The following is a 20,739-nucleotide window of genomic DNA, read 5'->3' on the forward strand; positions in this document are numbered from 1 at the left end:
GCTCCTCGCTTTGCCCTTTGGTCGCCTCTTCTCTCGCTCCTCGCTTTGTCCTGTGGTCGCCCCTTCTCTTGCTCTTCGCTTTGTCCTGTGGTCGCCCCTTCTCTTGCTCTTCGCTTTGTCCTGTAGTCGCCCCTTCTCTCGCTCCTCGCTTTGTCCTGTGGTCGCCCCCGTCTCTCCTCGCTTTGTCCTGTGGTCGCCCCTTCTCTCGTTCCTCGCTTTGTCCTGTGGTCGCCCCTTCTCTCCCTCCTCGCTTTGTCCTGTGGTCGCCCCTTCTCTCGTTCCTCGCTTTGTTCTGTGGTCACCATGTCTCTCGCTCCTCGCTTTGTCCTGTGGTCGCCCCTTCTCTTGCTCCTCGCTTTGTCCTGTGGTCGCCCCTTCTCTCGCTCCTCGCTTTGTCCTGTGGTCACCATGTCTCTCGCTCCTCGCTTTGTCCTGTGGTCGCCCCTTCTCTCGCTCCTCGCTGTGTCCTGTGGTCGCCCCTTCTCTCGTTCCTCGCTTTGTCCTGTGGTTGCCCCTTCTCTCCCTCCTCGCTTTGTCCTGTGGTCGCCCCTTCTCTCGCTCCTCGCTTTGTCCTGTGGTCGCCCCTTCTCTCGCTCCTCGCTTTGTTCTGTGGTCACCATGTCTCTCGCTCCTCGCTTTGTCCTGTGGTCGCCCCTTCTCTTGCTCCTCGCTTTGTCCTGTGGTCGCCCCTTCTCTTGCTCCTCGCTTTGTCCTGTGGTCACCATGTCTCTCGCTCCTCGCTTTGTCCTGTGGTCGCCCCTTCTCTCGCTCTTCGCTGTGTCCTGTGGTCGCCCCTTCTCTCGCTCCTCGCTTTGTCCTGTGGTCGCTTCTTCTCTCGCTCCTCGCTTTGTCCTGTGGTCACCATGTCTCTCGCTCCTCGCTTTGTCCTGTGGTCGCCCCTTCTCTCGCTCCTCGCTTTGTCCTGTGGTCGCCCCTTCTCTCGCTCCTCGCTTTGTCCTGTGGTCGCCCCTTCTCTCGCTCCTCGCTCTGTTCTGTGGTCGCCCCTTCTCTCGCTCCTCGCTTTGTCCTGTGGTCACCCCTTCTCTCGCTCCTCGCTTTGTCCTGTGGTCGCCCCTTCTCTCGCTCCTCGCTTTGTCCTGTGGTCGCCCCTTCTCTCGCTCCTCGCTTTGTCCTGTGGTCGCCCCTTCTCTCGCTCCTCGCTTTGTCCTGTGGTCGCCCCTTCTCTCGCTCCTCGCTTTGTCCTGTGGTCGCCCCTTCTCTCGCTCCTCGCTCTGTTCTGTGGTCGCCCCTTCTCTCGCTCCTCGCTTTGTCCTGTGGTCGCCCCTTCTCTCGCTCCTCGCTGTGTCCTGTGGTCGCCCCTTCTCTCGCTCCTCGCTGTGTCCTGTGGTCGCCCCTTCTCTCGCTCCTCGCTTTGTCCTGTGGTCGCCCCTTCTCTCGCTCCTCGCTTTGTCCTGTGGTCGCCCCTTCTCTCGCTCCTCGCTTTGTCCTGTGGTCGCCCCTTCTCTCGCTCCTCGCTTTGTCCTGTGGTCGCCCCTTCTCTCGCTCCTCGCTTTGTCCTGTGGTCGCCCCTTCTCTCGCTCCTCGCTTTGTCCTGTGGTCGCCCCTTCTCTCGCTCCTCGCTTTGTCCTGTGGTCACCATGTCTCTCGCTCCTCGCTTTGTCCTGTGGTTGCCCCTTCTCTCGCTCCTCGCTTTGTCCTGTGGTCACCATGTCTCTCGCTCCTCGCTTTGTCCTGTGGTCGCCCCTTCTCTCGCTCTTCGCTTTGTCCTGTGGTCGCCCCTTCTCTCGCTCTTCGCTTTGTCCTGTAGTCGCCCCTTCTCTCGCTCTTCGCTGTGTCCTGTGGTCGCCCCTTCTCTCGCTCCTCGCTTTGTCCTGTAGTCGCCCCTTCTCTCGCTCTTCGCTGTGTCCTGTGGTCGCCCCTTCTCTCGCTCCTCGCTTTGTCCTGTGGTCGCCCCTTCTCTCGCTCCTCGCTTTGTCCTGTGGTCGCCCGTTCTCTCGCTCCTCGCTTTGTCCTGTGGTCACCATGTCTCTCGCTCCTCGCTTTGTCCTATGGTCACCGCTTTGTCTTTTCTCAGTTGTAAAATCCCGAATCCTCTGGGCCCCATGTAGGTCTGATGTGACCCAGGCCCTCCATATTTCGGTCTGCCTTCCCTCTTTTTCCAGGGTTTTATGTGGCTTATTTGGGGTTTTGAGTATTCTAAAAATATTCCAAAAATGTAGAGGAAATAATTGCAGAGTCCGGAGCGGTTCCCGCTCTATGGCAGAATGTTGTGGTTCTAATGCTGCGCACATGTTCCTGAACCCCCCCATCCCCGTCCCCCCGTGTCAGCAGAGGATTAACCCGCGCCTTTCCTTATAGTTCGGACCATTGTCGTTGATGGGCGCGTTATCGCCATTGTCTCAATGTTACACAGTAGATTCGGGCAGATTGTGATAAATTCCGTAGAGTTGGATTTTTCCTCTTTCCTAAGTGAAGTCATAATGTAGCGATTATTGCATCGTCTCCCTGACGGCTTCTAATTGCAGAAATCTGCTCGCCATTAACCGCGCTGCGGGGCTTCAATAAGAAGCATTGTTCCTGACCCGTGAAATGCCGCGGCGAGCGCCTCACATAAAAATACCCAGATTTATAGTGTCTGACCCTGAGGGATGGTTTTTTGTTTTGCTTTTTTTAAGTGATAAGTTTACAAAAAATAAATATTGGTAGAAAAAAATGAGTGAAGAACCGGGCAGATATCGGAAATATGTTATTTGCACGGCGTGAGATCCATGTGGTATTATATCATTACTGCAGATTGGACTTTACTGACACTCACTCTTTTATTAACATCAACCCTCCATTGTTCCTCCTGGTAATGTGTGTATGAATTAAGAGCGGTCTGTTAGCAGTTTGCGGTATATTCACACACACCCTGGTGCGGTCATGGATGTGTCCCGCTCGGGGGAGTCTTCTAGCGGGTCTGGGACTAGAAGGTTCTGTAGGTTGTGTTTAAATGTATTTGCTTTACCGTGGGGCTGTAGGGGTTAAGGACTCTTTCCTGTTTGGACATCTTTTGCAGCATTGATATCAGGTGCAGCTCTTTGTGATCACTCTTCTTCACTATAAATAGTCACGGCTTACCATCTGATGCCAGTTATTGGGTCTCATTCATAAGCTGTCCACTTTGGAAGGTGCCTGTCTCTGGAAGAAGCTGAGGTGTTGTGACAGTTGGAGCTGTGATGTCAGCTGCATTGCAGGAGCTTGGAGTGTTTTCCTTTTGTGTCTTTCTCCATCTGCCTCTCTTCCCTTGTATTATATTATTTTAGTAATGGGACTAGTGCTCTCGCCGGGCTTCTCACTAGCCAGGGTGAAGTCACGGAAAGTCAGGACCTAAGCGCATGATCTCAGGTGCAGCTCCTTTTGTGATCACACCCCTTCACTATAAATAGTCACATATCTTACCATCTGATGCTGGGGATAGAATTGCATTCTTAAGCTTTGAAAGGAGGCTGTCTCTGGAAGAAGCTGAGGTGTCCTGACTGTTGCAGCTGTGGTTTCAGCTGCGTTGGAGGAGCTTGGAGTGTATTCTTTTTGTGTCTATTTCCCCCTGTTTATCTTCCTTCCCTTGTGTTATATTATTTTAGCAGTGGGACTAGTGCTCTCGCCGTGCTTCTCACTAGCCAGGGTGAAGTCAGGGCAAGTCAGGACCTAGGCACATGATCTCAGGTGCAGCTTCTTTGTGATCACTCCTCTTTGCTATAAAAGGTCACATGTATTACCATCCGATGCTTGTGATAGGCTCTCACATTTAGTCTTTGGAAGGAGCCGATCTCTAGAAGAAGCTGAGGTGTGGTGACAGTTGCAGCTTTGGTGTTAGCTGCATTGGAGGAGCTTAAAGTGTTTTCCTTTTGTGCCTATTTCCCCCTGTCTGCTTCCTTCCCTTGTGTTATATAATTTTAGTGGTGAGACTAGTGCTCTTGCCGTGCTTCACACTAGCCAGGGGGAAGTCAGGGCAAGTCAGGACCTAGGCACATGATCTCAGGTGCAGCTTCTTTGTAAAAGGTCACATGTATTACCATCTGATGCTGGTGATAGGCTCTCACAATTAGTCTTTGGAAGGAGCCGATCTCTAGAAGAAGCTGAGGTGTGGTGACAGTTGCAGCTTTGGTGTTAGCTGCATTGGAGGAGCTTAAAGTATTATCCTTTTGTGCCCATTTCCCCTGTCTGCTTCCTTCCCTTGTGTTATATTATTTTAGTGGTGAGACTAGTGCTCTCACCAGCCTTCTCACTAGTCAGGGCAAGCAAGGGCCTAGGCACCTGATCTGTGATGAGGGAAGGACTCGTATAGGGACAGTAGGGAGGGCAGGTAGCAGCCTCAGGTGACTGCAGGAGGTGACCCGGCTCCCCTCTCCCTAGAACCAATGCCCACCGTTGTATTGCGTTCATGGTGTATTCGCTGTGTTACGACACTCGCCAGGGGGTTCCCTTATTCTTGGTGGAACCCCAGTAGTCACTATGTGACAGGTGCTGTCTATTGAAAGCTGAAGGTATCGAGAATGGTAACAACCCCTTTACAATTGCTCTACATTTCCCGGAAGAATAACAGAGGGGCAACAAGTTGCAAACTTTAAGACAAAGACGTTCCAGTATTGTAATACCCAGAATTTACTACAATGAACAAGTGAGGAGAGAAAACCGAGCTGATGTAAGTTTTTTTTAATTGGTTCCGGTCACTTTAACATATTGTTTTAACCAAAAAAATGTAAGATACTTAAAGAATCTTTCTATATCTGTGATAGCAATGGAAGGGTTAAAATAGATTGAAGCCCCTGTCCCCTGAGATGAACGGGGGCCGCCATGTCTTACAGATTTCTTCTTAGATTTGGTTTTATTTTTATTTTTTAATATGTTTATATTTTTGGAATCCGATGTTTTAGAAATTAATCTAAATTTTTTATTTTTTTATATAATTCAAATTTTCCATCTTTTTTTTGTTATTAAAAATTACCTAATAAAATAAATACCTGAAGCGATGACATAAAGCGCGGTCCCCGGGGTCCGGGAGCGGGGGCGATTATCTCTTGATTAATTCTCGGCCTCGCGGACGTCCCCGGGGGCATTTACTTTCCATAATATTTTCCTTCCTCTTTCTCCTCCACTCGTGGCCTTTTAATGAAAATAATGGAATTAGCGCGGTGGTCTGGGAATAGCACATAATGAGGGCACTTTCTGGCGGGGGACGATGGTGCTGACACGTCACGCGTCCGTCCAGCAGACGGCTCCCATTACCGCTATTTACAGGATCAATTGTCTGGATTATTGGAGACGTCTCGTGCGGCAGCTGCCGGGGTCTCCGGGGGTCCGAGGGATCACATCTCCCAGATGATCTGCTCCTATCAGGCGACAATAAAAGGTCTCCGAAAAGAGAGAAACAACGAGACCTTGGTCACTGTCTACAGAACACACAATGATACATGATGGATACAAAAACGTGAGCGATGGATATGACGTAATAAAAATGGATGCATAGATAGACTTGTATAATATTGGCCGCAGACGGACAGAGCTTGTCTTTGGTTCCTCCATGTGCTCATGGTATGGAAGTGCATGATGAAAGCATGGGTTCGGCTGGCACAGGATTAATGTGAGGAGAGATAGGACAGGGTTCGGCTGGCGCAGGGTTAATGTGCAGAGAGGACAGGGTTCGGCTGGCGCAGGGTTAATGTGCAGAGAGGACAGGGTTCGGCTGGCGCAGGGTTAATGTGCAGACAGGACAGGGTTCGGCTGGCGCAGGGTTAACGTGCAGAGAGAGAGGACAGGGTTCGGCTGGCGCAGGGTTAATGTGCAGAGAGATAGGACAGGGTTCAGCTGGCGCAGGGTTAATGTGCAGAGAGATAGGACAGGGTTCGACTGGTGCAGGATTAATGTAGGGAGAGATAGGACAGGGTCCAGCTGGCACAGGGTTAATGTGCGTAGAGATAGGACAGGGTTCGGCCGGTGCAGGATTAATGTGCGGAGAGATAGGCAGGGTTCGGCCTGCGCAGGATTAATGTGGGGAGAGATAGGCAGGCTTCGGCCTGCTCAGGGTTAATGTGCGGAGAGATAGGACAGGGTTCGGCTGGCGCAGGATTAATGTGCGGAGAGATAGGCAGGGTTCGGCCTGCGCAGGATTAATGTGGGGAGAGATAGGCAGGCTTCGGCCTGCTCAGGGTTAATGTGCGGAGAGATAGGACAGGGTTCGGCTGGTGCAGGGTTAATGTGCAGAAAGATAGGACAGGGTTCAGCTGGCGCAGGGTTAATGTGGGGAGAGATAGGCAGGGTTCGGCCTGCGCAGGGTTAATGTGCGGAGAGATAGGACAGGGTTCGGCTGGCGCAGGATTAATGTGCAGAGAGATAGGACAGGGTTCGGCTGGGGCAGGGTTAATGTGTGGAGAGATAGGACAGGGTTCGGCCTGCGCAGGGTTAATGTGCGGAGAGATAGGACAGGGTTCGGCTGGCGCAGGATTAATGTGGGGAGAGATAGGCAGGGTTCGGCCTGCGCAGGGTTAATGTGCGGAGAGATAATCCGATTTCTATTTTCGCTCGTCTTCCCTCTGTGGAGCTGCGGATGCTTCACAGTAAATAAGGTGAGAATGTCTTTACTGTGTGGAGACGGCAGATTGTGGAGATAAAGTCTTGAAAGTGCGACTTCTGCGCCCAAATGGCGAATTGCTGATGAGCGACTTCTGAGGAGCGCTGCTCTGAGGGATTTCATCGGCCTCCAGGGACTTGTGCTTTCTAGAGAGGATTGTTTTGAGTCTCGGCCCCGGGGGAAGCGTCGCCCCAGACACGCATTTGTAATGGAAGTGTTTGTAGAGGGATTTTATGTGGAAATTGATTTGGAATTTTCCAGGAGACAAAGATATGATATCCCTGAATGGAGAAGCGCGAGATCAATGCGAGCGGTAACTGTCACTTCATCACTACCCAGAGGCCGGGGACCGCTCGTTATCCTGCTCCATTCATATTTCATTTAATATCGGATACAATGTGTCACCGGGATTAGAAGGAATGAATTATGAATAATGTCATTATAGCAAGTGGAGACTGGATAATGGATATGACGATAATCCCGAGCGTGTGGTCTCCTCCAGCAGAGAAGGGGTTAACCCCAACCGGGAGGAGAACAAAGATCGGAAGTCACATGACAGGTGACATGTCAGAATAGCTGGAATTATAGGAGAAGCGTCAGATGGTGGCGCTGAAACTCCACTAGGGCAAGTAACCGGTGCGGGCAATATGAAAATCACACAGGAAACCAGATAAAAAGGGAGAAGACAAACTGTGTCTGTGTGAGCCGCACTAAGCATGGGGAACAGAAAGAGGAGAAGAGAACGCTCAGAGGACTGGAGAACCGAAATAGTAAAAAAATACCAACAGTTTCCAGGTTACACATCCATCTCCAGAGATCTTGATGTTCCTTTGTCCACGGTGCACAACATAATCAATACGGAGGTTGAGGGTCTGGATGTTATATACTGAGTGAGGGTCTGGATGTTATATACTGGGGTGAGGGTCCAGATGTTATATACTGGGGTGAGGGTCCAGATGTTATATATTGGGGTGGGGGTCCGGATGTTATATACTGGGCTGGGGGTCCGGATGTTATATACTGGGGTCAGGGTCCGGATGTTATATACTGGGGTGGGGGTCCGGATGTTATATACTGGGGTGAGGGTCCAGATGTTATATATTGGGGTGAGGGTCCAGATGTTATATATTGGGGTGGGGGTCCGGATGTTATATACTGGGGTGGGGGTCCGGATGTTATATACTGGGGTGAGGGTCCAGATGTTATATATTGGGGTGGGGGTCCGGATGTTATATACTGGGGTGGGGGTCCGGATGTTATATACTGGACTGGTATATTTACTATATCTGCAGAGCTTTATCGTTGCCCTCATTCATAATAAGAACCCAACCCTTAATTATACTGATAATGTCAGTTAGAACATTTAGAGTAATGGATATTTGCATAAATCCTGACACCCACCCCCCCACGCACGTTTCTTCTTCTTTGCTCTCCATTGTTTATCTTCCTCACATCACATCGATTCATTGTCTGATAATTGCCATTTAATCATTTGTTATGATCCCGGTGATACATTGTATCCTTCAGTAATAATATATGAGTGGAGCCGAATAATGAGGCGGTGATGATGGAGTCTGCGCCTCCTGCAGAGCATCTCGCCCATCATTTACTATTGGCCATCAATACGGAGGAGTCTGCAGATCTGTGGCAGAATCTTCCGCCGTGTCGAGGAACCTTCTCGATCGAATCCCAGGAGGGGTGTGTGCCCTTCCCCCGCTCTCCTGCACCGTCACACTGGACCACATGAGAGTTCTCTCCTTTAATTGCTGATGTCCTGCTGGTCTGAGGCGCAGGCACCCCCTGATTGTCAACAGGCCCCAACTACATTATTTACCGTTATTTACATTTTTTCTACCATTCAGATCCATTTTTGTAGCGTCGTGAGTTAAGCTGCAATGCAAAGTGATATTAGATTGTGAGCTCTGTGGACAAGGCACTGCATGAAATAGTATTTCTGCGCTGTGCACCAACGATGGCATCGGGTCTTGTCTTCAATGGCGTAACTTGAAGTTCAGGGGCCCCAATTATTACAAATCATTCATTCATACAAAAAAAAGACTTTTTGGGACCTCTAGACTCCAGGGCCCGGGTGCTATTGCCTCCGCTGCTCATCACCATACAGGGGCCCTCTAGGCTCCAGGGCCCGGGTGCTATTGCCTCCGCTGCTCATCACCATACAGGGGCCCTCTAGACTCCAGGGCCCGGGTGCTATTGCCTCCGCTGCTCATCACCATACAGGGGCCCTCTAGACTCCAGGGCCCGGGTGCTATTGTCACCCCTGCTTGACACCATACAGGGGCCCTCTAGGCTCCAGGGCCCGGGTGCTATTGCCACCCCTGCTCATCACCATACAGGGGGCCTCTAGACTGCAGGGCCCGGGTGCTATTGCCACCCCTGCTCATCACCATACAGGGGCCCTCTAGACTCCAGGGCCCGGGTGCTATTGCCACCCCTGCTCATCACCATACAGGGGCCCTCTAGACTCCAGGGCCCGGGTGCTATTGCCTCCCCTGCTCATCACCATACAGGGGCCCTCTAGACTCCAGGGCCCGGGTGCTATTGCCTCCCCTGCTCATCACCATACAGGGGCCCTCTAGACTCCAGGGCCCGAGTGCTATTGCCTCCCCTGCTCATCACCATACAGGGGCCCTATAGGCTCCAGGGCCCGGGTGCTATTGCCTCCCCTGCTCATCACCATACAGGGGCCCTCTAGACTCCAGGGCCCGGGTGCTATTGTCACCCATGCTCATCACCATACAGGGGCCCTCTAGGCTCCAGGGCCTGGGTGCTATTGCCTCCCCTGCTCATCACCATACAGGGGCCCTCTAGACTCCAGGGCCTGGGTGCTATTGCCACCCCTGCTTGACACCATACAGGGGCCCTCTAGGCTCCAGGGCCCGGGTGCTATTGCCTCCCCTGCTCATCACCATACAGGGGCCCTCTATATTCCAGGGCTCGGGTGCTATTGCCACCCCTGCTCATCACCATACAGGGGCCCTCTAGACTCCAGGGCCCGGGTGCTATTGCCACCCCTGCTCATCACCATACAGGGGCCCTCTAGGCTCCAGGGCCCGGGTGCTATTGCCTCCCCTGCTCATCACCATACAGGGGCCCTCTAGACTCCAGGGCCCGGGTGCTATTGCCTCCCCTGCTCATCACCATACAGGGGCCCTCTAGACTCCAGGGCCCGGGTGCTATTGCCTCCCCTGCTCATCACCATACAGGGGCCCTCTAGGCTCCAGGGCCTGGGTGCTATTGCCACCCCTGCTCATCACCATACAGGGGGCCTCTAGACTCCAGGGCCCGGGTGCTATTGCCACCCCTGCTCATCACCATACAGGGGCCCTCTAGGCTCCAGGGCCCGGGTGCTATTGCCACCCCTGCTCATCACCATACAGGGGCCCTCTAGGCTCCAGGGCCCGGGTGCTATTGCCACCCCTGCTCATCACCATACAGGGGGCCTCTAGACTGCAGGGCCCGGGTGCTATTGCCTCCCCTGCTCATCACCATACAGGGGCCCTCTAGACTCCAGGGCCCGGGTGCTATTGCCTCCCCTGCTCATCACCATACAGGGGCCCTCTAGGCTCCAGGGCCCGGGTGCTATTGCCTCCCCTGCTCATCACCATACAGGGGCCCTCTAGACTCCAGGGCCCGGGTGCTATTGCCTCCCCTGCTCATCACCATACAGGGGCCCTATAGGCTCCAGGGCCCGGGTGCTATTGCCTCCCCTGCTCATCACCATACACGGGCCCTATAGGCTCCAGGGCCCGGGTGCTATTGCCTCCCCTGCTCATCACCATACAGGGGCCCTCTAGGCTCCAGGGCCCGGGTGCTATTGCCTCCCCTGCTCATCACCATACAGGGGCCCTCTATATTCCAGGGCTCGGGTGCTATTGCCACCCCTGCTCATCACCATACAGGGGCCCTCTAGACTCCAGGGCCTGGGTGCTATTGCCACCCCTGCTTGACACCATACAGGGGCCCTCTAGGCTCCAGGGCCCGGGTGCTATTGCCACCCCTGCTCATCACCATACAGGGGCCCTCTAGACTCCAGGGCTCGGGTGCTATTGCCTCCCCTGCTCATCACCATACAGGGGCCCTCTAGACTCCAGGGCCTGGGTGCTATTGCCTCCGCTGCTCATCACCATACAGGGGGCCTCTAGACTGCAGGGCCCGGGTGCTATTGCCACCCCTGCTCATCACCATACAGGGGCCCTCTAGACTCCAGGGCCCGGGTGCTATTGCCTCCCCTGCTCATCACCATACAGGGGCCCTCTAGACTCCAGGGCCCGGGTGCTATTGCCTCCCCTGCTCATCACCATACAGGGGCCCTCTAGACTCCAGGGCCCGAGTGCTATTGCCTCCCCTGCTCATCACCATACAGGGGCCCTATAGGCTCCAGGGCCCGGGTGCTATTGCCTCCCCTGCTCATCACCATACAGGGGCCCTCTAGACTCCAGGGCCTGGGTGCTATTGCCACCCCTGCTTGACACCATACAGGGGCCCTCTAGGCTCCAGGGCCCGGGTGCTATTGCCTCCCCTGCTCATCACCATACAGGGGTCCTCTATATTCCAGGGCTCGGGTGCTATTGCCACCCCTGCTCATCACCATACAGGGGCCCTCTAGGCTCCAGGGCCTGGGTGCTATTGCCTCCCCTGCTCATCACCATACAGGGGCCCTCTAGACTCCAGGGCTCGGGTGCTATTGCCTCCCCTGCTCATCACCATACAGGGGCCCTATAGGCTCCAGGGCCCGGGTGCTATTGCCTCCCCTGCTCATCACCATACAGGGGCCCTCTAGACTCCAGGGCCTGGGTGCTATTGCCTCCCCTGCTCATCACCATACAGGGGCCCTCTAGACTCCAGGGCCCGGGTGCTATTGCCACCCCTGCTCATCACCATACAGGGGCCTTATAGGCTCCAGGGCCCGGGTGCTATTGCCACCCCTGCTCATCACCATACAGGGGCCCTCTAGACTCCAGGGCCCGGGTGCTATTGCCTCCCCTGCTCATCACCATACAGGGGCCCTCTAGACTCCAGGGCCCGGGTGCTATTGCCTCCCCTGCTCATCACCATACAGGGGCCCTCTAGACTCCAGGGCCTGGGTGCTATTGCCACCCCTGCTTGACACCATACAGGGGCCCTCTAGGCTCCAGGGCCCGGGTGCTATTGCCACCCCTGCTCATCACCATACAGGGGCCCTATAGGCTCCAGGGCCCGGGTGCTATTGCCTCCCCTGCTCATCACCATACAGGGGCCCTCTAGACTCCAGGGCCCGAGTGCTATTGCCTCCCCTGCTCATCACCATACAGGGGCCCTATAGGCTCCAGGGCCCGGGTGCTATTGCCTCCCCTGCTCATCACCATACAGGGGCCCTCTAGACTCCAGGGCCTGGGTGCTATTGCCACCCCTGCTTGACACCATACAGGGGCCCTCTAGGCTCCAGGGCCCGGGTGCTATTGCCTCCCCTGCTCATCACCATACAGGGGCCCTGTAGACTCCAGGGCCCGGGTGCTATTGCCTCCCCTGCTCATCACCATACAGGGGCCCTCTAGACTCCAGGGCCTGGGTGCTATTGCCTCTCCTGCTCATCACCATACAGGGGCCCTCTAGACTCCAGGGCCCGGGTGCTATTGCCACCCCTGCTCATCACCATACAGGGGCCCTCTAGACTCCAGGGCCCGGGTGCTATTGCCACCCCTGCTCATCACCATACAGGGGCCCTCTAGGCTCCAGGGCCCGGGTGCTATTGCCTCTCCTGCTCATCACCATACAGGGGCCCTCTAGACTCCAGGGCCCGGGTGCTATTGCCACCCCTGCTCATCACCATACAGGGGCCCTCTAGACTCCAGGGCTCGGGTGCTATTGCCACCCCTGCTCATCACCATACAGGGGCCCTCTAGGCTCCAGGGCCCGGGTGCTATTGCCACCCCTGCTCATCACCATACAGGGGCCCTCTAGACTCCAGGGCCCGGGTGCTATTGCCACCCCTGCTCATCACCATACAGGGGCCCTCTAGACTCCAGGGCTCGGGTGCTATTGCCACCCCTGCTCATCACCATACAGGGGCCCTCTAGACTCCAGGGCTCGGGTGCTATTGCCACCCCTGCTCATCACCATACAGGGGGCCTCTAGACTGCAGGGCCCGGGTGCTATTGCCTCCCCTGCTCATCACCATACAGGGGCCCTCTAGGCTCCAGGGCCCGGGTGCTATTGCCTCCCCTGCTCATCACCATACAGGGGCCCTCTAGACTCCAGGGCCCGGGTGCTATTGCCTCCCCTGCTCATCACCATACAGGGGCCCTATAGGCTCCAGGGCCCGGGTGCTATTGCCTCCCCTGCTCATCACCATACAGGGGCCCTATAGGCTCCAGGGCCCGGGTGCTATTGCCTCCCCTGCTCATCACCATACAGTGGCCCTCTAGACTCCAGGGCCCGGGTGCTATTGCCACCCCTGCTCATCACCATACACGGGCCCTCTAGACTCCAGGGCCCGGGTGCTATTGCCACCCCTGCTCATCACCATACAGGGGGCCTCTAGACTCCAGGGCTCGGGTGCTATTGCCTCCCCTGCTCATCACCATACAGGGGCCCTCTAGACTCCAGGGCCCGGGTGCTATTGCCACCCCTGCTCATCACCATACAGGGGCCCTCTAGACTCCAGGGCCTGGGTGCTATTGCCTCCCCTGCTCATCACCATACAGTGGCCTTCTAGACTCCAGGGCTCGGGTGCTATTGCCACCCCTGCTCATCACCATACAGGGGCCCTCTAGACTCCAGGGCTCGGGTGCTATTGCCTCCCCTGCTCATCACCATACAGTGGCCCTCTAGGCTCCAGGGCCCGGGTGCTATTGCCACCCCTGCTCATCACCATACAGGGGCCCTCTAGACTCCAGGGCCCGGGTGCTATTGCCTCCCCTGCTCATCACCATACAGGAGCCCTCTAGGCTCCAGGGCCCGGGTGCTATTGCCTCCCCTGCTCATCACCATACAGGGGCCCTCTAGACTCCAGGGCCTGGGTGCTATTGCCTCCCCTGCTCATCACCATACAGGGGCCCTCTATATTCCAGGGCCCGGGTGCTATTGCCACCCCTGCTCATCACCATACAGGGGCCCTCTAGACTCCAGGGCCCGGGTGCTATTGCCTCCCCTGCTCATCACCATACAGGGGCCCTCTAGGCTCCAGGGCCCGGGTGCTATTGCCACCCCTGCTCATCACCATACAGGGGCCCTCTAGGCTCCAGGGCCCGGGTGCTATTGCCACCCCTGCTCATCACCATACAGGGGCCCTCTAGACTCCAGGGCCTGGGTGCTATTGCCACCCCTGCTCATCACCATACAGGGGCCCCGCAGGTTGGACCCCTCTGGACCCGGCTGCAGTGACAGCACCGTTGTGGGTGACGGGGGCAGCGCCCGCCTTATGTCTTCACAGGTCGGGAGGAGACAAAGGTGGAAAAGAAGAAATGGCCCCAAATGAGGTGGAAAAAGGGAAATCCCACTCATCTGGAAACCATCATTAACCCACTAATTGCAGGGTGAGGCGGCGCTCAGCTCTTCCACTTATACCCTGTATTTTCGGAGAGAAGGAAAGTTGTAAATTATGCGCAGACTCTGTGATTATATATATATATATATATATATATATATATATATCTGCTTCTCTTCATGGACTGAACAACAGCCCTACACTGTCCATAGAGGTCAACGAGCGTGCCCACTGCGCTCCACCATTAATATCAAGGGGCATCTATTCATGGTTATCTCACTGAGCATGCCCACTAAACTCCCCCATAGATGTAATGAGCTCACACCCCTCCGTCACCTAGGCTCCTCTGAGTGATGGGGATAGCTCGGCTCCTCTGAGTGATGGGGATAGCTCGGCTCCTCTGAGTGATGGGGATAGCTCGGCTCCTCTGAGTGATGAGGATAGCTCGGCTCCTCTGAGTGATGGGGATAGCTCGGCTCCTCTGAGTGATGGGGATAGCTCGGCTCCTCTGAGTGATGGGGATAGCTCGGCTCCTCTAGCACTGAGTGATGAGGATAGCTCGGCTCCTCTAGCACTGAGTGATGGGGATAGCTCGGCTCCTCTAGCACTGAGTGATGAGGATAGCTCGGCTCCTCTGAGTGATGGGGATAGCTCGGCTCCTCTAGCACTGAGTGATGAGAATAGCTCGGCTCCTCTAGCACTGAGTGATGAGGATAGCTCTACTCCTCTAGCACTGAGTGATGGGGATAGCTCGGCTGCTCTAGCACTGAGTGATGAGGATAGCTCGGCTCCTCTAGCACTGAGTGATGAGGATAGCTCGGCTCCTCTAGCACTGAGTGATGAGGATAGCTCGGCTCCTCTAGCACTGAGTGATGGGGATAGCTCGGCTCCTCTAGCACTGAGTGATGAGGATAGCTCGGCTCCTCTAGCACTGAGTGATGGGGATAGCTCGGCTCCTCTAGCACTGAGTGATGAGGATAGCTCGGCTCCTCTAGCACTGAGTGATGAGGATAGCTCGGCTCCTCTAGCACTGAGTGATGAGGATAGCTCGGCTCCTCTAGCACTGAGTGATGAGGATAGCTCGGCTCCTCTAGCACTGAGTGATGAGGATAGCTCGGCTCCTCTAGCACTGAGTGATGAGGATAGCTCTACTCCTCTAGCACTGAGTGATGAGGATAGCTCGGCTCCTCTAGCACTGAGTGATGAGGATAGCTCGGCTCCTCTAGCACTGAGTGATGAGGATAGCTCGGCTCCTCTAGCACTGAGTGATGAGGATAGCTCGGCTCCTCTAGCACTGAGTGATGAGGATAGCTCTACTCCTCTAGCACTGAGTGATGAGGATAGCTCGGCTCCTCTAGCACTGAGTGATGAGGATAGCTCGGCTCCTCTAGCACTGAGTGATGGGGATAGCTCGGCTCCTCTAGCACTGAGTGATGGGGATAGCTCGGCTCCTCTAGCACTGAGTGATGAGGATAGCTCGGCTCCTCTAGCACTGAGTGATGGGGATAGCTCGGCTCCTCTAGCACTGAGTGATGAGGATAGCTCGGCTCCTCTAGCACTGAGTGATGGGGATAGCTCGGCTCCTCTAGCACTGAGTGATGAGGATAGCTCGGCTCCTCTAGCACTGAGTGATGAGGAAAGCTCTACTCCTCTAGCACTGAGTGATGAGGATAGCTCGGCTCCTCTAGCACTGAGTGATGGGGATAGCTCGGCTCCTCTAGCACTGAGTGATGGTGATAGCTCGGCTCCTCTAGCACTGAGTGATGGGGATAGCTCGGCTCCTCTAGCACTGAGTGATGAGGATAGCTCGGCTCCTCTAGCACTGAGTGATGGGGATAGCTCTACTCCTCTAGCACTGAGTGATGAGGATAGCTCGGCTCCTCTAGCACTGAGTGATGAGGATAGCTCGGCTGCTCTAGCACTGAGTGATGAGGATAGCTCGGCTCCTCTAGCACTGAGTGATGGTGATAGCTCGGCTCCTCTAGCACTGAGTGATGGGGATAGCTCGGCTCCTCTAGCACTGAGTGATGAGGATAGCTCGGCTCCTCTAGCACGGAGTGATGAGGATAGCTTGGCTCCTCTAGCACTGAGTGATGAGGATAGCTCGGCTGCTCTAGCACTGAGTGATGAGGATAGCTCGGCTCCTCTAGCACTGAGTGATGAGGATAGCTCGGCTCCTCTAGCACTGAGTGATGGGGATAGCTCGGCTCCTCTAGCACTGAGTGATGGGGATAGCTCGGCTCCTCTAGCACTGAGTGATGAGGATAGCTCGGCTGCTCTAGCACTGAGTGATGGGGATAGCTCGGCTCCTCTAGCACTGAGTGATGAGGATAGCTCGGCTCCTCTAGCACTGAGTGATGAGGATAGCTTGGCTCCTCTAGCACTGAGTGATGAGGATAGCTCGGCTGCTCTAGCACTGAGTGATGGGGATAGCTCGGCTCCTCTAGCACTGAGTGATGAGGATAGCTCGGCTCCTCTAGCACTGAGTGATGAGGATAGCTCGGCTCCTCTAGCACTGAGTGATGGGGATAGCTCGGCTCCTCTAGCACTGAGTGATGGGGATAGCTCGGCTCTTCTAGCACTGAGTGATGAGGATAGCTCGGCTTCTCTATCCTCCACCCTTTCTCTTCTCTCATGCTCCCTGTCTCCTTCAACCACTTTTCAGGGACCTGCTCCCTACTCTATAGACACAGGTCAAGGTCAGCAGGGGGCGCCCAGCACCTGCCCCCCAGTACCCCGCACAATTACCCTCATGGACAGGGCGGCTCTCATTCCATCCTGCCCCCCATACTTATCACAGAGCGCCCCCAACTCTCCACACAGAAATCTATCATCTCCATTCAGTCTTAGATTTATTATAATCATATAAAAAATACAAAATAGAAACAAACCATGAAAAACTAAAAGCAGGAAACACCGGAGGGGATGTGCGGCTCTCGTGGGGACGTGCGGCTCTCGGGGGGACGTGCGGCTCTCGGGGGGACGTGCGGCTCTCGGGGGGACGTGCGGCTTTCGGGGAGAGGTGCGGCTCTCGGGGGAAGGTGCGGTTCTCGGGGGGACGTGCGGCTCTCGGGGGGACGTGCGGCTCTCGGGGGGACGTGCGGCTCTCGGGGGTACATGCGGGTCTCGGGGGGACGTGCGGCTGTCGGGGGACGCGCTCATCTGAGTTACTGATGAATGACACAATCTGCATTGATCTGTTAGAAAATCAACAGCAACATTTAGTTTTTATGGAGAAATAGACCCTGTGATCAATAGAGTCAGCGGGATATGGATTACTGGGCTGGGGGAGGGGAGCGCAGGGCGAGGGGATGACCAGGAGCCCGGGGTCCTCAGCACCACTCAATAACACAGACCCCGACACTGACAGGAGCGAACCCCGACCTGATCCTGAGGCAAAAGTGTAAAAACACAGAGAAAACAATGTAACAAGTAACAAGTAATATGATATATAATAAAAAGTTTTATTTATATAGCGCCAACATATTCCGCAGCACTTTACAATTCAGAGGGGACATGTACAGACAATATGAGACAATACAAAATAACAACATTAAGATCCCAGGAGGAGTGAGGTCTGTGCTCGTAAGCTACAGTCTATGAGGAAATAGGGGGGCACAAAAGGTGAATGGGGGAGAAAAGCTTGATATATATGGTCCGGCCATCGATTTAATAGGGGATTCAAAAGCAGCTGCATGAACCACAACAAGCTACAATCCAGTAAAATATAGCACAATGTATCCGCTCATATGACAAAGACTAATATCAAACAAGAGCAATATCATGAACTATATCAGAGAATGCAGAATAACTAACTATGGCCCAGAATGAGACGCCAAGTATTCTACAAATGTAAGTGTGCATCTATATCTATCTATTGTGAGATGCCGAGGGGAGAAGTGCTAGAGAACAGGTATGTTTCCCCTCGGTTCATTTCATATGTCTCCATGTATTGACTGTGGAGCGGTTTGGCTCATGCAAATGGGCTGGGAAAAGCTGGGAAAGTTATGTCTGGCTCAGCAATAAGGTAGTCACTGAAGCCTGTTTATTTCAGTGCAATTTTGGGCTCGTTTTTTTCTGGAGCAATCAGTAGGAATGGCAGTGGGACTGGTCGCTCCCTTCTCCACATTCAATCCAGGTTTTGATTCCTCACTGGATCAGCTGAAATAATCAGGAGGCATTCAGTACAGGGAGCCTGCTGAGGAGAGCAGGACAGGCTAATGGCTGCTGAGACTCCATACCTCCGCTTGCTGTGCTGAGGAACCCACACAGTAAGAGAATACTGTTTTGTTCGTTACATAGGTTTATTTTGTAGTTAGCATTGTGTTGTTAGTTAGTGGCCAGACGGCCTAAAGCTGGGTTCACACATAGCGACAACGACGTCGCTGTTACGTCACCATTTTCTGTGACATAGCAGCGACCTTGTAAGTCGCTGTTATGATCGCTGCTTAGCTGTCAAACACAGCAGACGCAACAGCGATCATAACGTCGCTACATGTGCAGGGAGCCGCGCACACTGCTTAGCGCTGGCTCCCTGCACTCCTAGGAACAGTACACATAGGGTTAATTACCCGATGTGTACTGCAGCTACATGTGCACAGAGCAGGAACCGGCACTGACAGCGAGAGTGGCAGAGGCTGGTAACAAAGGTAAATATCGGGTAACCAGGGAAAGGTCTTCCCTTGGTTACCCGATGTTTACCTTGGTTACAGCTTTCCGCAGCTGCCAGACGCCGGCTCCTGCTCCCTGCTCGCTTCATTTCGTCGCTCTCTCGCGTCACACACAGCGATGTGCGCGTCACAGCGGGTGACGACCAAAAAATGAAGCTGGACATTCAGCAACAAGCGGCGACCTCACAGCAGGGGCCAGGTCATTGCTGGATGTCACACACAGCGACGGGACGTCGCTGCAACGTCACAGAAAATGGTGACGTAGCAGCGACGTCGTTGTCTCTGTGTGTGACATCACCATTAGACATTTATTTTCCTGTTTTTGCATGTGTAACACTGACAGATAAGTGTACACAATAAACACGACAGTGGCCATATCTGTGTGGAAAATGCCAGTCTGCAGCTGTCATCTGTGACTCCATAGCCACTCGCTTGGACCAAAGCAAAGATCCCAGCTGAGCTATATCCCCTGTCTCACAATATATATATACACCGCACAGTATCACCTCTGTATACTGGGTGTAATCCTCAGGATCTGTATTATTCTGTATTTATACACTGCACAGTACCACTTCTCCTGTCCTGTATACTGGGTGTAATCCTCAGTATCTGTATTATTCTGTATATATACACTGCACAGTACCACTTCTCCTGTCCTGTGTACTGGGTGTAATCCTCAGTATCTGTATTATTCTGTATATATACACTGCACAGTACCACTTCTCCTGTCCTGTATACTGGGTGTAATCCTCAGTATCTGTATTATTCTGTATATATACACTGCACAGTACCACTTCTCCTGTCCTGTATACTGGGTGTAATCCTCAGTACCTGTATTATTCTGTATATATACACTGCACAGTACCACTTCTCCTGTCCTGTATACTGGGTGTAATCCTCAGTGTCTGTATTATTCTGTATATATACACTGCACAGTACCACTTCTCCTGTCCTGTATACTGGGTGTAATCCTCAGTACCTGTATTATTCTGTATATATACACTGCACAGTACCACTTCTCCTGTCCTGTATACTGGGTGTAATCCTCAGTGTCTGTATTATTCTGTATATATACACTGCACAGTACCACTTCTCCTGTCCTGTATGCTGGGTGTAATCCTCAGTATCTGTATTATTCTGTATATATACACTGCACAGTACCACTTCTCCTGTCCTGTATACTGGGTGTAATCCTCAGTATCTGTATTATTCTGTATATATACACTGCACAGTACCACTTCTCCTGTCCTGTATACTGGGTGTAATCCTCAGTGTCTGTATTATTCTGTATATATACACTGCACAGTACCACTTCTCCTGTCCTGTATACTGGGTGTAATCCTCAGTATCTGTATTATTCTGTATATATACACTGCACAGTACCACTTCTCCTGTCCTGTATACTGGGTGTAATCCTCAGTATCTGTATTATTCTGTATATATACACTGCACAGTACCACTTCTCCTGTCCTGTATACTGGGTGTAATCCTCAGTGTCTGTATTATTCTGTATACATACACTGCACAGTACCACTTCTCCTGTCCTGTATACTGGGTGTAATCCTCAGTATCTGTATTATTCTGGATATATACACTGCACAGTACCACTTCTCCTGTCCTGTATACTGGGTGTAATCCTCAGTATCTGTATTATTTTGTATATATACACTGCACAGTACCAGTTCTCCTGTCCTGTATACTGGGTGTAATCCTCAGTATCTGTATTATTCTGTATATATACACTGCACAGTACCACTTCTCCTGTCCTGTATACTGGGTGTAATCCTCAGTATCTGTATTATTCTGTATATATACACTGCACAGTACCACTTCTCCTGTCCTGTATACTGGGTGTAATCCTCAGTATCTGTATTATTCTGTATATATACACTATACAGTACCACTTCTCCTGTCCTGTATACTGGGTGTAATCCTCAGTGTCTGTATTATTCTGTATATATACACTGCACAGTACCACTTCTCCTGTCCTGTATACTGGGTGTAATCCTCAG

The 20,739-nt window shown here is 53.4% G+C and overlaps 1 protein-coding gene across 1 annotated transcript in view; it reads left to right on the forward strand.

The window, feature by feature from the left end:
- The window catches only part of PTH1R (parathyroid hormone 1 receptor), a 341,607-nt gene that overhangs the window by 128,730 nt on the left and 192,138 nt on the right, over window positions 1-20,739 (forward strand). The window lies entirely within an intron of this gene.

This window comes from Anomaloglossus baeobatrachus, chromosome 6, assembly GCF_048569485.1.
Source record: "Anomaloglossus baeobatrachus isolate aAnoBae1 chromosome 6, aAnoBae1.hap1, whole genome shotgun sequence".
NCBI lineage: Eukaryota > Metazoa > Chordata > Amphibia > Anura > Aromobatidae > Anomaloglossus > Anomaloglossus baeobatrachus.